Raw genomic sequence first — 7,731 nt, forward strand, 5'->3', positions numbered from 1 at the left:
AAAAAAAAAACCCACGACCCTTCGGCATGAGCGTGTTGGCGAATGCTCGGCCTCGCCCGGCGAGCGGCCAGCGAGGCGACGCGCATGATGCAAGCTGGACATCCTCGTTAAAAAAAGAAGGTGCCCCCCCCCTTCCCCCCCGTATGGCACGTGTGCACGGGCGAGGACGCGGCGGCCGCTGTCGGCTCGTGGCCTCGAGCGGCCTCATGTTGTCGGGTTGCCCGGATCCGCTTTCCAACGCGGCGGCGCCCTCAAAGACGACACGACGAGGCACAAAGGGCGCCGAAAGCCGTCGAAATGTGACACGCGGGACTTGTCCGAGGACTTGTCGGACCGCGTGTAACTCGTTAGCTGTACCATCGGTAACCCGACACGACTGGTCAGACCGCCGGTCGTCGATTACGTTCTGAGATGGAACTTGATGTCGCCTGTAAGTTTTCATGACTCGCGAGGTGCCTCGTCAACCCAACGTCGCATCGAACCTGCAACTGCGAATTCGCTGCAAGGTGAAAGTTGACCTTGGCCGCGCCCGACCCCGTCGCTAGCTAGTAGCCTCCTTGCAACTGGAGGTGACCTTTTACCAGCTGGAGCTTTGAATTCAACCGAACCTGCAACCGAACGCACCTCCTTTTTTGGATCTTTTTTTTTTTTTTTTTCCCGCGACTGAGACCTGCGACTCGCCAGACGCAAACGCGTTACCAGATGGAAGTTGTTACGAAAGGTAACCGCTGTGTTGCCCGTCGGGGGGAATATCGGCCCGCCCAGGTGACGTGTCTCCTTTCACACGTCACACGAAGGACGAGTTGACGACTCGGTGCCTTGTGGTTTCTCTCCCACTTTTTCTCCCCCCCCCCGGCCCCCCCCTTCCTTTTGCTCTGTTTTTCTTTCTGTCCTTCACACTCTGCGGCCTGCTCCGTCGACACCCCGGCGTGCACGCGCGCGACCGTGTCGTGGTCGTGAGTGAAGCGATTACGCCGAGTGTTTAGCAAACATCTCCTAAGAGCACTTTGACATTTGACTCTTCTTCGTCTTCGTCTTGATGGAATGTTCCAGCGTTCTCCTCTTCCTCACCTTGACCAGACTCGCCCTCGACGTCAACGCACACGCACGCGACGTAGCGACGCGCGTCGCCGCTTGCTCTCTTGATTTTGAGTCCGTACGTGAGCACGTTGAGCCGCTTTTGCGAGGGAGCACTTTCACGAGCTCGTCCAAAAAAAAACCATCCGCCCTCGGACCTCCGAACCGGAAGGCAGATGTGCAAACAAGATGGCCGCCGTCCACGAACCCGCTAAGGAGAATTTTCCAAGCGCGTTCAACAGCACGTTTGGGATGACGTGAACAAGCGTGTCCGCGCCATTAGCATGGCGTCCATTAGCATGTTTCCGCTCGCTTTTTTGCATTCGCACGTTTGAAAGAATATTTCCGAGTGGCCGAAGTTGCGTTCTCGGAGTGTGTTTAGGAGCCGCCTCGCCAGCAGGTTAACCTCTGAGGATCTCTCGTCGCGTCGTCGTCGGCACGTCGCTTGGCGTATTCCGGCGGCCGAGCGCCCGCCTGACTTTGATTTTTGTCCTTTGGCAGCACCTCCTACAGTTTCCCAGAGGAAGTGCCGCGGGGGTTGATTGACACGTGTGGACGCCACTTGCCAGACGGGAGATGAGAGTGGCATTTCGGGCCCTCTTGTATTTATTTGCGGCGGCGGCGGCGGCGCATCATTGCTCCATACGCGGCAGCCGGCTAACAACGCGCGCGGCTCTTATGCAAATGACTTCACATCAGGCGTGATATTTGGCAAATGTGAAATAAATGGATGTGGCTCAATTAGATTGAAGCTCCCGGGCGCTGTGGCCTCACCTCGCGGTGGTGTCGGGCGCTCTTAACGACGCGCCGATGCGTGTCCGCATTCGGCGGAGCAGTCAGGAGCCTTTCAGAGGCGCTAGGCTCACCTAGCCGCGCGCGGCTAAAAGCTTCCTCCCCGCAGGGGAGGAAGAAGGGCGGCGCTGAGAGCCAAAAACCTCCGACGACCGTGACCGCGCGCCCGAGTCCAACGTGGACAAAAGTCAAAAACGCGCTTTGAGCTTTTTTTTTTTTCCCTTTTTGTTGCGGAATCTTTCATCGTTTTGATGAGGAAGCAAAAGCATGATGCAAACACGACATCCATCAACCCGTCTATGACCCATCTGTCCCTCCATTCGTCCTCCCTTCCCATCCATCCATTCATCCATCCGCCCGTCCGTCCGTCCGTCCTGGCGATGATGTGAACATTGGCCGATCTCCCTCCAGGCCACGAAAACACACACACACACGTTTCATCTGGAGCGCCAGCATCGATTTCCTTTTGTTCTCCTGCGGCCGCACGCGCACGCCCGCCTTGTCGGAGCAGCCACGAGCTCCTCGGCGCGCACGCACGCACGCGCTGTACGCACTGTACGTGCTGTATGTTGACCTGCTGACAGCTGATTGGTGGATTAGACGCGGTGACTAAAAGTATGCTGGTAATCTTCTCCCATTATTTCAATTACCAGGCTAAACGCGGCAATCAGCCGCATAATGATGGACCGCGCCGCGGGGGGGGAGGGAGAGGGAAGGGGTGGGGGGGCGGCGAGGAGGGAGGAGTGGAGCCAATATATGCACGATCTCAAAAAATCAATATGGAAAAGATGAACGTAAACAAGTCGTCAAGACGCCCCCAGCAGCTGACACCTTATTGGCGTGTTTACTTGCAGTTGCTATTATTAGCCGAGCACATCCAACCAAATGTTCAGTCGCATGTTCAATAACATGGCTTTTTGTTTGCTGTGGTTTTTTTTTTTTTTTTTTTTGGTACATATTTATGTGCATCATTCAATGCATTTTTACTGGCGTCATATGTGTTCATGCGTTGCATGACCATTTGTACATCGAACATGTTGCTAGCACGCGGTCTAGAATATTTAGTAGCACCTTTGCTAGCATGTTTGCTTGTGTTTTTTTCGTGTGTTTCGTCGCATTTTCAAGAGTTTTCACGTTTACTGTCACTTGGTAGCGTGACAAGTAGCGACATTTGCTCGGCATGTTCATTTGCACATTTCGGCAGGTCAACTAACAAGCTTCGTAGCACAGGTATGTTGACTGTCCTGTTCCTTAGCATATCAGCTAGCGCGTTCGTTAGCCAATGCGGCTGCGCGTTTGGCAGCGTGTTTATGAACGGCTCAAGTAGCGTGTCGATTTACGCATGCTGGGATTCGATTCGCAGATTGGGTTGTTGATTTTTACAGCATGTAGCATGTAGCATGCTCCTCAGCACATTGGCTAGCATTTGCCCACGCACGTGTCGTAGCGCGTTCTGAGCGGGTCGTCGAGCACGCCCGGTCGGGTCCGTGTCTGTGAGCATATTCGACGGCACGTTCATGAGCGTGTTTTCATCGCGTGATGAAGTCGCATGTTCAATCACGATTGTGATGGGATTGTTTACTTTGACGTGGATGCGCGCGCCTTTCCTTGGAGACTGACAATGAGAAACAAAAATATTTGCCGGCGCTTTCCGGCAACATGCTGCCCCCCGCTGATGTGGAGTGTGACTGCTTGGAGATTGTACCACTTAACCTGAGCTGCCCCCCCCCCCTCCCCACTTTCCCCTCCTCCTTTTTGCTTCCCCCACTTCCAATCCGTGCACCACCCTCATGTCTGCTTTTGATTGACAGGATGGACAGATGCTGCTCTATAAACAGGTAACCTGATCTCCAGAGCCCATCTGCTCGCAGCTCCTTCAATTCACACTTCACACACACACACGCACACACACACACACGCACACACACACACGCACACACACGTTGCCAGAAAGATTGACGGGCACACACATACACTCACATACACCCACACACACACACACACACGCACACACGACAGTGCGCAGACATCCACACACAAATATGGCCACGCATCAAATAAATATGGCGAAGACGCACACAGTGACTGGTGCACACAAACACGCGCGTAGGCAGAAAAAGAACACAACCGATCGACCGAACACAACCATGACCGACATCCAGAACCAAAGAGAACAACGCTTCCCAACCAAACACGACCAGCGGGTTCGTTCACGGGTTGGCCGGGTACCTGCGTTTTTGTCTCCGGCACGGGCGTCCGCGGGATAAGTTGGGGAAAGTCTTCGGTGGGGAAGGGAGGCATCTCGCTTGCGGCCTCAGATCCAATTTTTCTCCAGGAGGGACCAGCGGAACGCGAAAAGGTAAAACGGGCTGTTACTTGCGTGGCGTTTTTCTACCTCGTGTGCTCAAAGCGCTTCGGTCACCCGAAGGCTCAGGACGTTGCTCAAGCTATGCCACGACGCGGCCGGCGATCGAGCCGCCGACCTGCGGGTTGGCAAACCAGCGTCCTACCGCTGAGCCGCCCCGAGCGGAGCCCCGAGCGGAGCCCCGATCCCAAGATGAAGACAGCCGTGAACCGGAACCAATAGCGACACTGATCGGGGACCAAAGAGAACCACAAAAGCGGTACCACATGGAACCGCGCAAACGATCTTTTGTCTTTGGTCCTTGATGCTCACGCTTAGCCGAACGTAAGCTAACCGCCTCGTGCCGACCAACGGCAGCGGTCCTCATCTTTGTGTCCGAATATTTGGAGGAAGACTTTCTTGGTCGAGCTCGTCAGACCTTGGCGAGCTGGCAAGCTGGCACCAACCAATGCTGATGCCGGAGAAGCCTCAGGCCACTTGCAACCCGTTCCCAGTGTCTTTGAACTTTCAAACGCTAGTGTTCTTGCTTAGCAGGAGACCTCAACCGAGAGTGTCTTCACACTTTGTATCAAATCGAAAAACAAAGACTTCAAAGGCACGACGTTTTCCTGGGCGGAGGTGATGAAACAAACGTTCCCGACGCTGATGCGCGCTCGCATGTCAGATCTGCCGCACCAACGCGGCCAGGCGGCAATGGCCGCTTCCCGCATTTAGCTCTTTAACGAGGTCGACGGCGTCAATCACGGGACCGCGCCACCTTAACGGAAAAAAAAAAAAAAAACCCAACCACTAAGCGCTAATGACCGCCTAAAGACCGAGCTAATGGCTAACCAGATGGCGTACGTGCTAGGCATCCGGGCGCACTAGGCTATAATTACGCGCGGCCCCTGAAGGACACATCATGTTGTTTAGCCATTAGCACGCGCTAGCACGCCGCCCTAGCGTCGCCCCGCCGCGCTCTGGCATTTCAGAGTGCTGATTATCACAAGTTGTTGGCGAACGCTACTTAGCCGCGGCCGGGGGTCCGACGACCGGGAGCGGGGGTCGATAGACGGTACCCTCTGGGGTGGCGTGTCAGCGTGTCCGCGGAGTGCTTTGTTTTGGATAATAATAGATTTGTGAGCGCGGGGCACTTGAACGCACCGTCACCTGCTAATAGCTTAACGGCCGTCCTGGCCCCGCAGCCTCGCCACAACAAACATCTCATCTCAAGTAAACAGGAGCACGACCGCCCTGTTGCCAGGCGACCGTCACCATGAGTGCTTGCCCGTGTGCTTGATTAGCACCGGGCAAAAAAACAAAAACAAAACACAAAACAACAAAAAAACACACACACACACAAACAAACAAACAAACAAATAAAGGACAGGGAAAGAGTATGAATGAAGCCTCGCCAGTTTTTAGGCAGGACACGCCCCCACTGCCATATGACTTTCCATGGCGACACTCAACTAGTTAGGGCAAAATGGGGGTCTGTTTTGTGTAGCAGACCACATGCCTGCATATCGTGCACACAACAAGGGACCTGGGAATAGCCTCTCAGAAGGAAGAAATACTTTTTGGGCTTTGTATGAAAATCGGTTGAGAAAAAAAGCGAGTTCTGATTTACCGTCACTATCGATACGTTGCCCCCACCAACATGGCGGTCACAAAGGCACGTCGATCCGTTGCCATGTTGAGTAACAGGTGGATTGGGACGCACCGTCGTATTTTATCTTGGTAAAATCTTCACTGACACGTTCAGCAGGATGATTCCGGCAGACTTCGGTTGTTTTTTTAGGAGCACGTTGAAGCAGCACAGATATCAATCAGCACGTGAATTAGCATGTGGAGGAGCATCTTTATTTGCAGGTAAGTTGACGTGTTTGCATATTTGCTAGCAAGATGAGATTGCCAGCGTGTTTCGTGGCATGTCGTTTGCCTGTTTGTATTAGCATGTTTGGTAGCATGAGCACAGCGCGTGAAAGAGCATGCGCAGTGGGATGTTTTGGAGCATGCTTATTTGGGCGCAAGCTGAGTAATAGCTTGTTGCTAACCATGTTCCTTGACAACTTTGCTAACGTGTTCGTTTGGATGTTTAACAGCATATTTCTGCAGGTGTTTACGAGAACTTTTTTTGTCCTCATTTTTTGGCCTCTTTATTTGAGTAGCATGTTTAAAAACCAGCATGTACATCAATGTAATTCTACGTGTTCAATGTATGTATTTATTTACCAGCATGTTTGGTAGCATGTACGTTAGCGTGTTTGGTTTCGAGGAGTGTTTATATAGTGCATTTGTTTCCCTCTTCAATGACATCATGACTTTGCATATTTGGGCTCACGTTGCGCGGCGCCTTGAGTAGCATCTTTATGAGCACGATGCATCTCAAGCAACAGCTAGATGCACATTTTTAGTCATGTATGACCTCATAAATCCATACGCGTGTTCATCTACATTTTAGTAGCATGTACGAGCGTTATTGTTAACATTTGAAGTCAACCTTGATGCAGACAACTGTATGCGGGCACTTGTAACACACACACACACACACACACACAACACACACACACACACACACGCGACTGAGTGTCCATTTTGTGCTACTGTCAATCAGTGACATTCAAACGTGACCTTATAAAGAGACTGTGAGACACATCACTCGGGACCATTCCCGAGGGGCAACATAAATCCCCCTCGTCTGTCAGACGTGTAGTGTGTGGGTGTGTGTACGTACGTGCGTGTTCTCCAGAGTGCTGACATTCCACTGCGAGCTAAACCTGACATCGTCCTGACATTTTCTTCCCTGCTGCTTTGGTCCCACCTGCACACGAAAAAGACAATAAATAAATAAATAAATCAACAACCAACAAATAATAGGGGGATGTAAGATTTTTTTTTACTGTTGTGATCAATAGCGTTTTAATGGCAAAATGCTGCATTCAGACGGGAACCTGGTCTGCTGAAGCAAAAAGAATTTACAAGTCTGGCGGTGAAATGTTCTCTGGTGGCCTCGCCTTTTTGTGAGCAAATAGAGATTTTGATTTGAGAGGAAGAGGGGACCACGTATGGAGCCCTGCGGGACACCTTGCGGGACAGGGGGCAGTTATGGAGGAGGAGGAGGAGGAGTCACACGACATTTTTCACAATGCAATTCTTGTGGCCAAATGTGTTTTCATGTGTGGGCCAAGCGAATGTGTCGCCTCGCTACAAGTTGTTTTGGACTTGAAGTCAAGTTGCCGCTCAGATAACCACGCTTGGTTTGCTGCTGACCTTTTCATGAAGCGGAACAAGTGACACGCCAGATACTGCCGCTACCCACTCCATATCTTATCAGCCTCGGGCACTCGTACCTCCTGCGACATCTTCCTGCAGCAAGAGCGCCTGTTGGCAGAGATTATATAAATAATAATAAAAAAATTGAAGTGAGCACAAAGACGATATGGATCGGAGTGACCCGCCGCCTGAACCGTCTCTCCGCTGGGCAGCTTCCTCCCAGAAAGGGGTCACACGGCCCC

At 52.3% G+C, this 7,731-nt stretch overlaps 1 long non-coding RNA gene across 1 annotated transcript; it reads right to left on the reverse strand.

Annotated features, from left to right (window-relative positions):
* Nucleotides 1–6,767: 6,767 nt before the first annotated feature.
* On the reverse strand, nt 6,768–7,592 carry LOC109520349 (uncharacterized). Its single transcript, XR_002169163.1, has 2 exons — nt 7,487–7,592; nt 6,768–7,037 (listed from the first exon to the last, which is right to left on the reverse strand). It is a non-coding gene; the product is annotated as an uncharacterized LOC109520349 (long non-coding RNA).
* Between the last annotated feature and the right edge of the window lie 139 nt (nt 7,593–7,731).

Source organism: Hippocampus comes, unplaced genomic scaffold, assembly GCF_001891065.2.
Source record: "Hippocampus comes isolate QL1 unplaced genomic scaffold, H_comes_QL1_v1.1 scaffold295, whole genome shotgun sequence".
Lineage (NCBI taxonomy): Eukaryota > Metazoa > Chordata > Actinopteri > Syngnathiformes > Syngnathidae > Hippocampus > Hippocampus comes.